At 38.9% G+C, this 17,238-nt stretch overlaps 1 protein-coding gene and 1 non-coding gene across 2 annotated transcripts in view; one reads left to right on the top strand and one right to left on the bottom strand.

Moving 5' to 3' along the window:
• The window catches only part of znf385c (zinc finger protein 385C), a 393,452-nt gene that overhangs the window by 328,317 nt on the left and 47,897 nt on the right, over positions 1 to 17,238 (bottom strand). The window lies entirely within an intron of this gene.
• On the top strand, positions 11,069 to 11,162 carry trnai-uau (transfer RNA isoleucine (anticodon UAU)). The gene is made up of 2 exons: positions 11,069 to 11,106; positions 11,127 to 11,162. It is a non-coding gene; the product is annotated as a tRNA-Ile (tRNA).

A 17,238-nucleotide genomic window follows, 5' to 3' on the forward strand; every position in this document is an offset into this window, starting at 1 on the left:
CAACCAAGAAGACATCTTGTAGACTTTGAGCCAATCTTTGAGCCTCACCTTAATGACTGTTCAACTACTGATTCCTGTATGTTACTGCACCACAGGGCAGACTCTGGAACCAACCTTGAGAACTAAGTAAGTTCCCAAAAAAACAACCACCTCCTTATGCTGTCAATCAATAAATAAAATAATGATAATGACTAAATGCATGAACTCCTTTATGCATCCACAAACAGAGATAAGATTACAGTATGCAAGAGTGTGTAAATAAAGTGAGGGTTACGCACACTTCTATCCAGTCAATTACTTTCTCCCAGCCAAGGGCGTAGGATTACTGACTAGTACGGGCTAAGCATGTAATGCGAACCATTTTCCATGACTAATTAACATGCCAGTCAATGGAGTGGGGAGGGGTTGAAATCCCTGCAGAACCGTGGATCAGCCTAGCAGATCATCACTTGCCAACTCTACATGTAGATTCTGTTCTCATTCGACACACTATCTATAAAAATAGAGGTTAACAACATCCACGGCTGATGGACGCTGAACTCACACACTGCCCCCAACCACCAGACATTTTCTGGTGATTTTTTTACGCATCGATTTTTAAATGAATCATGATTCTTATTTGTAACGATCCATAATCGATTAAAAAAAATCAAAAATACATATATATTTTTTTTTACAAATGTCCTCCACAGACGTCTCTTGTTGCTTTATTTGTATTTGACTTTATCAATAGTTTGGGTAGAATTTTGTTAAACAATACCAGTTTTCTTTTGAGTCGTATTTAAAAAAAATATCAGAGAGTTATCCATTTTATGAAGAAATGCAGCTAATAAAATAACTGGCACCCAAAAAGTATTAATTTTGAATGGAGAATCGTTTTTAATCGAGAATTGATTGTGAATCGAATCATTACTCCCTAGAATCTAATTTAAATCATGCGGTGCCCAAAGATTCACAGCCGTAGTGTACAGTATCATGTATGCGCTATGTTTACTCAGTCATATTTATTTTGGTAACTGTTTGGATAAATTGTACTTGTCAGAGTAGGTTTAATGCAAAGTTCCTTTTACAAACCCCGTTTCCATATGAGTTACGTATAAAATGCTTCTCCTTCGGTTTTTGAATGTTAGCGCACACAACATAGATATGTATATGGAAGATAACTGTAGTTACACTAAGTGAAAACTGTATTAACCTGCTTAGTGAAAACATAAATATACGTCCCTATTTGGCAAGCAGGCATCCTTGTTTTAATTTTCTTGCCTTTCCCAAACCACACAATGTTGAGACACTTTGGTCTCAGTCTCCAAAGACATGTGTAATTTATCTACTCATTCATTTTAATGGCTGACAGCAATGTCACACTGTGTGGACATTATTGTCTCTCCTGACTTATTCATCGACCTGCTAATTTACTTTCTGCTGTAAAACAATCTTTTTCTGAAATGTACAAAACATTTATTGTTATGATGAATAAATATATGACGGTACTAAGACTATTGTGGCCAAAAACAGTTTTCTTCTACACCAAGAGTGCCCAAACTGTGGCACAGGGGCCATTTGTGGCATGTGACAAGTTTGTCATTGGCCCAAGGCACATTACAAAAAACAAACAAAACAAAAAACACCAGCAAAAATTGGGGAATCCGCTAAATCATCTAATAATAACGACCAAAAAATAAATAAATAAAATAAAAATTAAAAATAAAAACAAAAAATATATATATACATATATTAGGGCTGCGAATCTTTGGGTGTCCCACGATTCAATTCAATATCGATTCTTGGGTCGCGATTTGATAATATATCGATTTTTTCGATGCAACACGATTCTCGATTCAAAAACGATATTTTTCCGATTTAAAACGATTTTGTGTTCAGCAGGATCTACTCCAGTCTGCTGACATGCTAGCATAGTAGTAGATTTAAAAAAGAAAAAGCTTTTATAATTGTAAAGGACAATGTTTTATCAACTGATTGCAATAATGTACATTTGGTTTAACTATTAAACGAATCCAAAATATGACTTATTCTATCTTTGTGAAAACAGTGGACACAGTGTGTTGTCAAGCTTATGAGATGCGATGCAAGTGTAAGCCACTGTGACACTATTTTTCTTTTTTTTTTTTTATAAATGTCTAATGATAATGTCAATGAGGGATTTTTAATCACTGCTATGCTGAAATCATAACTAATATTGATACTGTTGTTGATAATATTCATTTTTGTTTCACTACTTTTGGTTTGTTCTGTGTCGTGTTTGTGTCTCCTCTAAATTGCTCTGTTTATTGCAGTTCTGAGTGTCAGGTTTGGTTTTGGAATTGGATTGCATTGTTATGGTATTGCTGTGTATTGGTTTGTTGGATTGACAAAAAACAAAAAAAAATCGATTTAAAAAAAAATGAGATCGATTCTCAATCGCACAATGTGAGAATTGCGAATCGTATTCGAATTGATTTTTCCCACACCCTTAATATATATATATATATATATATATATATATATATATATATATATATATATATATATATATATGTACGTGTGGAGGAAACATTATTGTCTTTGAGGTTCCAAATGTGCTTGTGGTAATAAAAGATGCAACCTATGCTTAAAAGAGAAACTGTTTATTATATACCACCCAGAACTGTCATCCCTCAACAAGTGCAGTGAAATCATATCAGCATGCCGTCACAGAAGGAAACACCTCCTGGGTAACACATGAGCCAATCACCACACCCTACGCCTGCCTGTACCTACCCACTCTGTGCCCTATATAAACCATTGTATGTGAATGCTTCCATTAAAATCTCCTGACGATTGAGGGAACCCCTCATGAAACAGTTCTGTAGTGATGAAGTAGTCTTGCGATTTTTCCCCACACATTCATATTGCGCTCTACCACGGTATCGATAATCCAATTAAGACATATATCTCTCTCTCTCTCTCTCTCTATATATATATATATATATATATATATATATATATATATATATATATATATATATATATATATATATATGTGTGTATACTGTATATATATTTGTATGTATATATATATATGTATATCCATCCATCTATTTTCTACCGCCTGTCCCTTTTTTTATATATATATATATATATATACATATATATATATATATATATATATATATATATATATATATATACATATATATATACTTATATATATATATATATATATGTATACACACATAATACACACATACTGTAAAAAACCTAGTTGACGCAGGGGTAGATCTTGCTTTGGTTTTTTGGCTGAGACCAGGGATCTTGGGCTCGAAAAGGTTGGTGACCACTGGTTTAAAGTAACTATATTCTTATCTGAGTACATTTTTTGGCTTTTCTACCCACCTCTGTACCTCTGTGACACACATACAAACGTGGGATGAAATAAGATGTGAGTCATAGTTTCTGCAGTCTGACAGCATGCGACAGGATCGGCTCAGGTCTACAAACGTGTATTTTTAGGACGCTGTCGTAAGAAATTACAAAACTGAAACTAGTCAGAGGCGTTTCATGTGCTAAGCTATCGTTAATCTTCACTATGGAGGCTTTGGGCCACTAAGTGACCTCAGACGACAAATGGTCCTTCACACGGGGTGATACAGCACCAATAATAAAGGCCAGGAGGCAAATACGGAGAAAATAGGCAGTGATTTGGAGAGTATGTGTTGGGAGAACTGCCATGAGGTGGCGACTTGTCCACGGTGTACACCGCCTTCCGCCTGAATGCAGCTGAGATAGGCTCCAGCAACCCCCCGCGATCCCGACACGGACAAGCGGTAGTAAATGGATGGATGGATGGAGGGTGTTGGAAAACAAAAAAAGTGTTGTGAAAACAACGTGATTGTTGTTTTTTTTATATATTAGCAGCAGTTAACATTGCCTGAGCAGTTAATAACTAAATACAAATAAATGATAAAATAGTAAATGAATAATGGCATTTTTTTTAAAACAAATAATTACAATAATTGCAAATAAATACATTTTCAGATTTTTAATTTCCATCAAATATTTTACCTTTTCCACTACAGAGGGGAAAAAGGGCCCATTCCAATATTTACACTGAATTACTAATTATTACAGTTTACATCTAAGGCTGCAACAATTAATCGACATTGTCGACAATTGTCAACAATAAAATTTGCCGTGACGTCATCACTCGTGTTTTTCCGGCCGGAAGCGGGTCTGTGTCGCCCCTTGCAAAAACATCGCCAGTGTGAGAACATTTCCTCCTATTCTTGTTAAAAACATGATTACCTTGCTCATTTTGCAAAGCGGACCTTGTTTTTGTAATGACAGTACATATGCGATACACAAACATTTAAAGCCAGAGGGAAGATACGGACTCAACCTCGGTAAGAGTGTTAGCTTGTACCTTGCTAGCTAGCGTACAAATGTGAGACGAAGTTCTGTGGAAAAATAACTTTAACAATCACTTTATCCAAAGTCAACCAGCTAAACTTTGTCTGAATCAATTCAAGTACTTTTTAAAGCAGCTCCAATTTGCAATGCACTAAAAAAGCCACAATAACAAACGCAAACCCACACACACAAACACACACACACAGGGACAGATGTAAGAAACCAATGCAGAGGTATATTAAGATTAAACATACAATCCATAAAATAGCTATAATGTTAGGTATAATCAATGCTACAACTCTATACAATGAGTCTAGAATAGGCGTAGGCAATTATTTAGACTTGGGAGCCAAATTTAAATTGAAATTTAGAGAAAAAAATGTCTCTGGGGGCCGGTATATCTATTTTTAGGAACGCTAATACAAAACCTCGCAATAATGTTTGATTGAATGCTAAACACTTAACAAAGGAATGCAATTTTAATTTTTTTTACTGAATGAGACACTCATAATGTACATGAAAACAAAGAATGTGGGTTTTAGCAATATTACCTATGAAGGATAAAACACTGAATATTGACAACATATTAACGTTACCCCCCCATCCATCCACATATTTTACAATCAAGTGAAACGCAACAAAAATGCAACAAACAGCGAAATATGAACACGAAAAAACAAAAAATAAAGCCTACAATCTGATTCATCACTAAGTTTTAGAACTATGTTGTAAAAATCTCCTTCCGCCTCTGTCCCTGACACCCACATTTCAGGCTCTGGAAACACTATGTGGAATCGCTCCCCACCCACACTGCTTGGTGCCTCATCTGAGGTGCTGTGATTTACATTACCATAGCAACTAATCAGATTACCATAGTAACTAATTAGATGACCATATTAACTAGTATATTATGCGAAAGCGCAGATTCCATCCATCCATTTTCTACCGCTTATTCCCTTTTTTGGGGTCGCGGGGGGCGCTAGCGCCTATCTCAGCTACAATCGGGCGGAAGGCGGGGTACACCCTGGACGAGTCGCCACTTCATCGCAGGACCAGCGCAGATTCCAACCATTGAAATACTTTGTATAGTTGAAGACTTGCAGTCATTAAAAACATGACTGCACATCATAATGGCCGCTACACTTTTCATTTTAAAGATCTAAAGCAATTATTTGATTGAAAAGCTTAAAGGCCACATGTGGCCCCCGGGCCTTATATTGCCCAGCTCTGGTCTAGAATGCTAAAACTATAATCAATAGTCAGTGTATCAGTGTGCAGCATTTTAAACATCATCACAAAAAAGCTTGTTTTCTTTTTGAGGGAGTTGGATGGGTGTGAGTATTTCCTTGCCCTTATGTGGGCTCTGTACCGAGGATGTCGTTGTGGTTTGTGCAGCCCTTTGAGACACTTGTGATTTAGGGCTGTATAAATAAACATTGATTGATTGATTGAGATTTTGTGATTTAGTTTTTTTATTGCTGCTATTTCAACTTATTTTTATACATAAAAAAGGCTAATTATTTTAATTTTTTTATTTTTAGCCTTTTGTATAAAATATAAATAAATACTTGTTGTTCGTATGTCCGTATGTCTAAAATAACTGAAGCTGCACTCAAAAGTCAATGCAAAAATTAGAGCCATTAAATATGTGTCCACTGTATAATCAGACTAGTCGACTAGCAAATTAGTCGTTAGTTGCAGGCCTATTTACAACCTTGCCAAATGATATGAAATCATGCGTTAATAAAGATTATCATATATTTAACACATAAACTTCAGGCCTAAATCAGGCTGATTACAAAAGTAAGTATACTGCAAAAGAAGGGACTCCTAAAACTGATGAAAAACAAATTAAAATAAAACAAACTGTAAACTAATAATAATAATATGTATACTGTATTTTTCTGACTATAAGTCGCTGTTTTTTTTAATAGTTTGGCCGGGGGTGCGATTTATACTCAGGAGCGACTTATGTGTTTAATTATTAACACATTACCGTAAAATACCAAATAATATTATTTAAATCATTCACGTAAGACACTAGACGTATAAGATTTCATCGGATTTAGCAAATAGGAGTGACAGATTGTTTGGGAAACGTATAGCATGTTCTATATGTTATAGTTATTTGAATGACTCTTACCATAATATGTTACGTTAACATACCAGGCACCTTGTCAGTTGGTTATTTATGCCTCATATAACGTACACTTATTCAGCCTGTTGTTCACTATTCTTTATTTATTTTAAATTGCCTTTCAAATGTCTATTCTTGGTGTTGGGTTTTATCAAATAAATTTCCCCCAAAAATGCGACTTATACTCCAGTGCGACTTATATATGTTTTTTTCCTTCTTTATTATGCATTTTCGGCAGGTGCGACTTATACACCGGAGCAACTTATACTCCGAAAAATATGGTAGTTCTTAAATAAACTGTCCATAAAATTTAAGTGCAAATGAAAATAGAACTTTACCACCTTAGTCATCATTTTTGCACTTTAAGAAATGATTCTGATTATTCTGAACAGTGGGTATTGGTCTAACACAGGGGTTTTGAACATTTTTGACCTCAAGGCCCAACCTTTTCATTACAGACGAATCCGGGGGTCACTCATATATCAACACGGACTCAGTATTCTTACTTTTGATTTGAGTCACATTCAATAATTATATATAACCTACTTACAGTTTACCACCTTGTCAAACGATATGGAACTTTGTGTTAATCACAAACATTATTATTCAGTTACCGCAACCATTTTAGGCTTAGGTCAGGCTGATTACAAAAATAAATACGACTCAAATATACTGCATAAGAAGGGACTCATAAATGGCGGATGAAAAATAACTTTACATACTGTTATGGTGTGCTAAAATACATAAATTAAACTAACAACACGTTTCTTAACTAAACTGTCAATAGGATTAAGTTGAATGAAAATACAGCTCTGCGATGAGGTGGCGACTTGTCCAGGGTGTACACCGCCTTCCGCCCGATTGTAGCTGAGATAGGCACCAGCGCCCCCTGCGGCCCCAAAGGGAATAGGCGGTAGTAAATGGATGGATGGAAAATACAGATTCACCACTTCAGTCATTCTTTTTTTGCTTCAGAAACTTCTCTATGACTTTAGCTCCTGACTTCGTCTGTTTGGTAAATATTGTCATTACTGCCACAAGTGGAGGAAAAGTGTATTACAACTGAGTACTGCTAAGGCTAATTTGAACCACAGCTGGGAAACAGATATTTTTGGAGGCCCTGAAGGAGGCACTTTTGGCCCAACAATGGGCCCTGGACCATCCATCCATTTTCTACCGCTTATTCCCTTTTCGGGGTCGCTGGCGCCTATCTCAGCTACAAGCGGGCGGAAGGCGGGGTACACCCTGGACAAGTCGCCACCTCATCGCAGGGCCAACACAGATAAACAGACAACATTCACACACTAGGGCCAATTTAGTGTTGCCAATCAACCTATCAATCAATCAATCAATGTTTACTTATATAGCCCTAAATCACTAGTGTCTCAAAGGGCTGCACAAACCACTACGACATCCTCGGTAGGCCCACATAAGGGCAAGGAAAACTCACACCCAGCGGGACATCGGTGACAATAATGACCCAGTGGGACGTCGGTGACAATGATGACTATGAGAACATGATACTGTGATACTGATGATACTGATGACTATGAGAACATATGAGAACATGATACTGTGAAAGATCAATCCATAATGGATCCAACACAGTCGCGAGAGTCCAGTCCAAAGCGGATCCAACACAGCAGCGAGAGTCCCGTTCACAGCGGAGCCAGCAGGAAACCATCCCAAGCGGAGGCTGATCAGCAGCGCAGAGATGTCCCCAGCCGATACACAGGCGAGCAGTACATGGCCACCGGATCGGACCGGACTCCCTCCACAAAGGAGACTGGGACATAGAAGAAAAAGAAAAGAAACGGCAGATCAACTGGTCTAAAAAGGGAGTCTATTTAAAGGCTAGAGTATACAAATGAGTTTTAAGGTGAGACTTAAATGCTTCTACTGAGGTAGCATCTCGAACTGTTACCGGGAGGGCATTCCAGAGTACTGGAGCCCGAAATGAAAAAGCTCTACAGCCCGCAGACTTTTTTTGGGCTTTGGGAATCACTAATAAGCCGGAGTCCTTTGAACGCAGATTTCTTGCCGGGACATATGGTACAATACAATCGGCAAGATAGGATGGAGCTAGACCGTGTAGTATTTTATACGTAAGTAGTAAAACCTTAAAGTCACATCTTAAGTGCACAGGAAGCCAGTGCAGGTGAGCCAGTACAGGCGTAATGTGATCAAACTTTCTTGTTCTTGTCAAAAGTCTAGCAGCCGCATTTTGTACCAACTGTAATCTTTTAATGCTAGACATGGGGAGACCCGAAAATAATACGTTACAGTAGTCGAGGCGAGACGTAACAAATGCATGGATAATGATCTCAGCGTCTTTAGTGGACAGAATGGAGCGAATTTTAGCGATATTGCGGAGATGAAAGAAGGCCGTTTTAGTAACGCTTTTAATGTGTGCCTCAAAGGAGAGAGTTGGGTCGAAGATAATACCCAGATTCTTTACCGTGTCGCCTTGTTTAATTGTTTGGTTGTCAAATGTTAGAGTTGTATTATTAAATAGAGGTCGGTGTCTAGCAGGACCGATAATCAGCATTTCCGTTTTTTTGGCGTTGAGTTGCAAAAAGTTAGCGGACATCCATTGTTTAATTTCATTAAGACACGCCTCCAGCTGACTACAATCCGGCGTGTTGGTCAGCTTTAGGGGCATGTAGAGTTGGGTGTCATCAGCATAACAGTGAAAGCTAACACCGTATTTGCGTATGATGTCACCTAGCGGCAGCATGTAGATGCTGAAGAGTGCAGGGCCAAGGACCGAACCCTGGGGAACTCCACACGTTACCTTAACGTAGTCCGAGGTCACATTGTTATGGGAGACACACTGCATCCTATCAGTAAGATAAGAGTTAAACCAAGACAGGGCTAAGTCTGACATACCAATTCGTGTTTTGATACGTTCTAATAAAATATTATGATCGACAGTATCGAAAGCAGCGCTAAGATCGAGGAGCAGCAACATAGATGACGCATCAGAATCCATCGTTAGCAATAGATCATTAGTTATTTTTGCGAGGGCTGTCTCCGTCGAGTGATTTGCCCTGAAACCGGATTGAAAGGTTTCACACAGATTGTTAGACGCTAGGTGCATGTCTTTGGAAGTGGGAGGAAGCCGGAGTACCCGGAGGGAACCCACGCATTCACGGGGAGAACATGCAAACTCCACACAGAAAGATCCCGGGCCTGGATTTGAACCCAGGACCGCAGGAACTTCGTATTGTGAGGCAGACGCACTAACCCCTCTGCCACCGTGAAACCCGGCCCTGGACCAATGTTTCAAAAACATAGCTATGGAAAATATTGTTTGTTTGTATGGCCATTCATATCTTACTCCACACCAATAGGAACTGATGTAAACATTCCAAGTTTACTTATTAGAATAGAATCAAGTTAATGCATCATTCCAATGTCAGAACATGGTGATGTTAATGTAGGTAAATATTGTTATTCTCTCAATACTTGTGCTTAAATTATGGCATTAATAATAAAACTTTCCCACAACTTGTTCAAACCGACACAACATTGAGTGCAATCAGCAAGAGGAAAGACAAAAACAATGTGACAGACGTCACAATTTAGCTTCATTGCCCTCCCCCTGCGCTAAAACACGAGACATGCTCATTCTCTTTCTATGCCACATCAATGTGGAATGCACTCCCAACAGGTATAAAAGTAAGTGCATCTCTATATTCCTTCAAAACCGCTCTAAAAGAACACCTCCAGGCAACTTCAACACTTTACTAATACCCTCCTCCATTCACATCCCATCTCCCCGGATTATAAACAACTCAAATGTACTTCTAATGTATATACTTGTTCTTATGCTATGTGAACTGACTATGTTCTCTGCTGGCTGTACATATCCTACTAAATAAGACCTACACTTTTTCAATGTCAACATTTCTCTGTTGATGCAATTGTTGATGACTGAAGTTCAGATATCAACCAAAGCTCCTCATCCCGCCCCCCGGATTGTAAATAATGTAAATAATTCAATGTACATACTATGATGATTAACCTGTGTGATGACTGTATTATGTTGATAGTATATATTTGTACCATGAATTGATTAACGTGGACCCCGACTTAAACAAGTTGAAAAACTTATTTGGGTGTTACCATTTAGTGGTCAATTGTACGGAATATGTACTGTACTGTGCAATCTACTAATAAAAGTATCAATCAATCAATCAATGCGATCACGCACAAACAATAAAAGTCGTTAACATCATGTGAAATGAGGCAAACATCAAGCTAGAGTTTGAAAAAAAAAAAGAATAATTGGCGTTAGATCAGGTCATTCTGCGAGAATGGACATGAGGGACAGTCAAGAGCGTGCTGCCCTCCCTTGTTGCTGTGCTTGTTTTTTTAGCAGGGAGTTAGCCATGCATGCAAGGCCAGTCTGCTGTAATTTAAAGGTTGACTTGTTTAATAAGCTGCTATCAAATTTGTGCGTGCCGCTCGCACCCACTGACTCACATCAAGGACGCCACAAAGTACTTTAACAAAGAAATACATAAATCAAGAGTGTCAGCAGCTCCAGTGGCGCAATCGGTTAGCGCGCGGTACTTATAAGACAGCAGCCTGCAGAGCAATGCCGAGGTTGTGAGTTCAAGCCTCACCTGGAGCACTAAATCTTTAACGAGATGCTTGTCTAATGAACTTTGGAAAGATTTAATGACCACATTGCACCATCCTATATTCCATGTAAAGTTCATATGGTGTGCAAAAAGTCTGCTCAAATCAAACTGTTAATTTTACTGAATGACATTAAAACATTTCAATCCAAAATAATACATCCGTCACACTTATGGATCATGTTTTGTTTTGTCATGTTATGTTTTTGATTTTGGACATCTGGGAGCTGTTTTTAACGGGGGGGCTCTGTCACATCTATGGATCATGTTTTGTTTTGTCATGTTATGTTTTTGATTTTGAACAATCAGTCACGTTTTGCACTTCCTGGTTTTGTTTGTTTCCATGCCAACCTCATTAGTTTTATCCTAGTCACGCCCCTGCCCTCAGTCCCGCACCTGTTCCTAATTATCACAGCCAAATAAAAATGTACTTACATACAAAAGGCAAAACAAAAAGCACGCTCGATGGCGGATAATAATATATGCTAAAACGTTAACAAAAACAGCACAATGGCATGGCTATCTATAAATGAACAAAAGATGCTAACAATAAACCAAAAAAAAAACGCACTTAGGTGAAAGAATACATGGATCTTACGTGGCGTGGTCCAAATGTTTAGCAGCGTGGCAAGGCGTGGAGGTTTGTGATAGAAATGTGGCATGAAGCAGAATGCAAAAATCCCAGACTGATGGACAGAAAGAAAATGATTTAAGTAGTGGCTGTGATAATTAGGAACAGGTGCGGGACTGAGAGCAGGGGCGTGACTAGGATAAAACTAATGAGGTTGGTATGGAAACAAACAAAACCAGGAAGTGCAAAACGTGACTGATTGTCCAAAATCAAAAACATAACATGACAAAACAAAACATGATCCATAGTTGTGACAACATCACTTAATGTATGACCTTCATTTATGAATTAACGTGGACCCCGACTTAAACAAGTTGAAAAACGTATTCGGGTGTTACCATTTAGTGGTCAATTTAGGGCTGGGCAATATAGCGATATACGAAATATATCGTGGGTTTGTCTCGGTGCGATATAGAAAATGACTATATCGTGATATTTGAGTATACGTTCTCACGCAGTTGCTTTTAACTGCGGGCATTACACTAAAGGTTCTTCCCACTCCTTCTTGTGTTTCCTTCTCACAGACAGCAAGCACACTTACACACGTCACATACTGTCACCTCATACGTCACATACGTATACGCCCTCCCAAGAAGAACAGCAGGGAGTCCATCGTCTGGCGGTGGTTCGGCTTCAAGCGGGAAGGTGTCGAATAGACAACTTTAATTTGTCAAGTGTGGGGTACAAGCGTCGCTACCAAAAGTAGCATTACTGCTAGTATGTAGCATCATTTGAAAAGTCACCTGCTAATAACTGTTTAATAAATACAGTTTTGGTCAATTGACTTAGTTGTGATTTCCTTCTCTGCATGAAAGTTTAAAATGAGCATATATTAATGCGGTATGAACAAGAATGTTTTAATGTGGACACAAAGAATCATCATACTGCTGTAACTATATGTATCAAGCGTTCATTAAAGCCTAAGGCAAAATATCGAGATATATATCGTGTATCGCTATATGGCCTAAAAATATCGAGATATTAAAAAAAGGCGATAACGCCCAGCCCTAGGTCAATTGTACGGAATATGTACTGTACTGTGCAATCTACTAATAAAAGTTTCAATCAATCAAACCTGGGAGAGGTACTTAAATCAACAGGCGTGGTTTCACTTGAGAAACATGATGCCAATATTCAAGTAACCTAATAAATCACAGAAGTCAATCTCAAGGCCTGGGAACCAAATATTGCCCTCCACAAGAGGCTTTATCTACATGGTCTGCCACATTATTATTTGATTGCAATAAGAAACATTTGTTTAATGTATCATAAGATTTTCTGTTAGACTATAACCAAAAAGTAATTTTTTTGCGGTCCACTTTATTTAGAAAATTATCAAAAAATATCAAAATACATTTTGGTGGCGGTACCAGGGACAACCCTAGTGTATGCTATAGCAGTGTTTCTCAAATGGGGGTACGCGTACCCCTAGGGGTACTTGAAGGTATGCCAAGGGGTACGTGAGATTTTTTTAAAACATTCTAAAAATAGCAACAATTCAAAAATCCTTTATAAATATATTTATTGAATAATACTTAATTCAACCCAATATGAATGTAGGTTCATAAACTGTGAAAAGAAATGCAACAATGCAATATTCAGTGTTGACAGCTAGATTTTTTGTGGACATGTTCCATAAATATTGATGTTAAAGATTTATTTTTTTGTTAAGAAATTTTTAGAATTAAGTTCATGAATCCCTGCGATGAGGTGGCGACTTGTCCAGGATGTACCCCGCCTTCCGCCCGATTGTAGCTGAGATAGGCGCCAGCGCCCCCCGCGACCCCAAAGGGAATAAGCGGTAGAAAATGGATGGATGGAAGTTCATGAATCCAGATGGATCTCTATTACAATCCCCAAAGAGGGCACTTTAAGTTGATGATTACTTCTATGTGTAGAAATCTTTCTTAAGGACTGATGTCCCTTTGGGACAGAGGACCCTATTTAATTTCTATCCATCCATCCATTTCCTACCGCTTATTCCCTTTAGGGGACGCGGGGGGCGCTGGCGCCTATCTCAGCTACAATCGGGCAGAAGGCGGGGTACAACCTGGACAAGTCGCCACCTCATCGCAGTGAATTTCTAGTGTTTTATTATAATTTATTTATACTTGAATCACTTGTTTATTTTTCAACAAGTTTTTTGTTATTTTTACATCTTTTTTTCCAAATAGTTAAAAAAAGACCACTACAAATGAGCAATATTTTGCACTGTTATAGAATTTAATAAATCAGAAACTGATGATATAATGCTGTATTTTACTTCTTTATCTCTTTTTTTAACCAAAAATGCTTCAATTAGAGGGTACTCGAATTTAAAAAATGTTCTCAGGGGGTACATCACTGAAAAAAGGTTGAGAACCACTGTGCTACAGTATCTTCAGAGTTCTCTCCCTCTTGAATTGAATGCCCAAAAATCAGATGATCAATAGCAAAGCCTGCATTGTAGCAATATGACAACTGAGCCATATACCACCATAAAAATAATGCATTGTGTACTTTGTGCTTTCTTCTCTTCAAGGTAATGAACTAAGTGCCCCTTGGCCATCTTTATACGCTGCAGCAGTCACTGTAGTGTGCATCTAATCAATGAACGAGCACCTTTTCCTCCACCGTCTTCCTGCCTCGTTCCCCCTGCCTCTGGACGATGACTCAGAGACGATGCACACATCAACAACTCGCCTCATTTTGCCTTTTTTATAATGGAACACCAGAAGAGGAGATGCAGGCCGTGCGTAACAGCAGAGGGGGCAGAGCGACGGGAGGCTGGGGAAAAGACATTAGCATTAAAATAGCAAACGAGCGGCGGCGTGCAAACGAGCGGTGGCGTGCAAACGAAGCGCGGTAGCGCAAGTGAGTCATTTGTGGCCGAAAAGTGTGTTGATTGAAAGTGAGGGACAGAGCTGTGATTCACCGCGGCTCCTTCTGATGGGACTCCATCAGCCAAGACAACCTCTTCCCCCTCTTTTGACTCATTCTTTTTGCTGCTCGCTACTTCTGCACTACGTACAGCACATGTGTGTTTAGCTGGTGGGTAGTAAAGCGCCAATCAACATCCCACACATTATCCCCATGACAACACTGATGACTGCTTTTTTTGCTTCTACACCTGAACTGCGGCACACAAAATAGGAATATGCAACCCTCCTGTGTAGCCGGCGCTATTATTTTACTTACAAACACTCCACATGATGGTGCTGTTATTGAACCTTAACGTCTGACCCCCATACATCTGATTGACTTGAAATTTGTCACACAGCTCAACAAAACAAAACCAACTGTAACTTTAGGGTGTGTTTTTTGGGCCAAATCTACCTAGCCCTAGTCATTTAGGGGACTGACAAGCACATATGTGTAATTGCCCGTGATTCGTTGAACATTTGTCTAATAATTATACAACTTTAAAGGGATATCTGTGTTACTTTGTTGACCTGAGAAGGATCTATCTTCCATGTGCAGCAGTGGACATATCTGGTTCGCTGTCCTGGCTGGTGTGGCTGCATGGGCCATGTGTAAATTGGTAAGCTTTACTCCCTGTCAGCCACAAAGAACAGTGCAGGCAATAGGGTTGATAGACTGGGCTTTTAGCTCGGTAGCTAGCACCCTTGTATCTTTGATTGATTGATACTTTATTAGTAGTTTGCACAGTACAGTACATATTCCGTACAATTGACCACTAAATGGTAACACCCGAATAAGTTTTTCAACTTGTTTAAGTCGGGGTCCACGTTAATCAATTCATGGTACAAATATATACTATCAACATAATACAGTCATCACACAAGTTAATCATCATAGTATGTACATTGAATTATTTACATTATTTACAATCCGGGGGGTGGGATGAGGAGCTTTGGTTGATATCAGAACTTCAGTCATCAACAATTGCATCAACAGAGAAATGTGTACATTGAAACAGTCTAGGTGTGACTTAGTAGGATATGTACAGCCAGCAGAGAACATAGTGAGTTCACATAGCATAAGAACAAGTATATACATTAGAAGTACATTTGAGTTGTTTATAATCCGGGGAGATGGGATGTGAATGGAGGAGGGTATCTCATGCCAGCAACCCAGGTTTGCGTCCAGAACGGAAGAGAAAAGGCAGGGGCTGAAACAGGCGGCTTACACCCGTAAGAAGGTCCGCCTATGATTTATCTGTTGGCTTCCTGATGAACTGGACTTTTACATTATCTATTAATTTAACAATTCAATAATTTAACAATTCAATAATTTAACAATTCAATAATTTAACAATTCAATAATTATACCCGGGCTTCACGGTGGCAGAGGGCTTAGTGCGTCTGCCTCACAATACGAAGTTCCTGCAGTCCTGGGTTCAAATCCAGGCTCGGGATCTTTCTGTGTGGAGTTTGCATGTTCTCCCTGTGAATGCGTGGGTTCCCTCCGGGTACTCCGGCTTCCTCCCACTTCCAAAGACATGCACCTGGGGATAGGTTGATTGGCAACACTAAAATTGGCCCTAGTGTGTGAATGTGAGTGTGAAAGTTGTCTGTCAATCTGTGTTGGCCCTGCGATGAGGTGGCGACTTGTCCAGGGTGTACCCCGCCTTCCGCCCGATTGTAGCTGAGATAGGCGCCAGCGCCCCCCGCGACCCCAAAAGGGAATAAGCGGTAGGAAATGGATGGATGGATAATTATACCCACTCGACATCCATTGCAACCGATTACCCTGGAAGAAGGGTCCCAACATCTGCGGTCCTTTCTCCAGGTTTCTTTTTTTATTTTGAGTCTTTCTTTGCCCTGGTGTGAGTTTCGATCATATGATGTTGTGAATTTTTAAAGTATTTTCAGAAGCTTTTGATTATTTAAGGGGAACTGCACTTTTTTTGGAATTGTGCCTATCATTCAAAATCATTATGTAAGACATGGCGACGAATGTAAACAAAACAAAATGCTGGAACACAGCAAAAATACTTACTAGGAATGTGAAGCAGATGGCGTCCACAAAGTATGTCCGTACTGCAGCTCAGCATCGAACGAATCCTCAACAGTCACCCGTGAATCGTGAATAATGTCCAAACTAACCAATGGTGTTGCAAGCTCAAATTAAATAGTGCTAATTACAAACTGCTTCAAAGCAGGCATAAAGCTGCTGAAAGAAAGGGGAAACATGAAGTGAAAAAACACAAAATAAGAGCGCAAGACAGGAACTAAAACTATACCCAGAAAATCACCAAGAAACTCAAAATAAGGCACAGTGTCATGTGACAAGCTGTGATATTTATAGGCACAATAAAGCGACTCCCATACGCTCCATTGGAAACAGACTTTTGATCGCAAGTATTTAATATTTAGAATGCATTAAAAAACATATACATCTGTTGTCATCTCTTTCATAATGATTGTGAACGATAGGAAAAAATCCTGCCTCACAATACAAAGTTCCTGCAGTCCTGGGTTCAAATCCAGGCTCGG

This window comes from Nerophis ophidion, linkage group LG07 (genome assembly GCF_033978795.1).
Source record: "Nerophis ophidion isolate RoL-2023_Sa linkage group LG07, RoL_Noph_v1.0, whole genome shotgun sequence".
Lineage (NCBI taxonomy): Eukaryota > Metazoa > Chordata > Actinopteri > Syngnathiformes > Syngnathidae > Nerophis > Nerophis ophidion.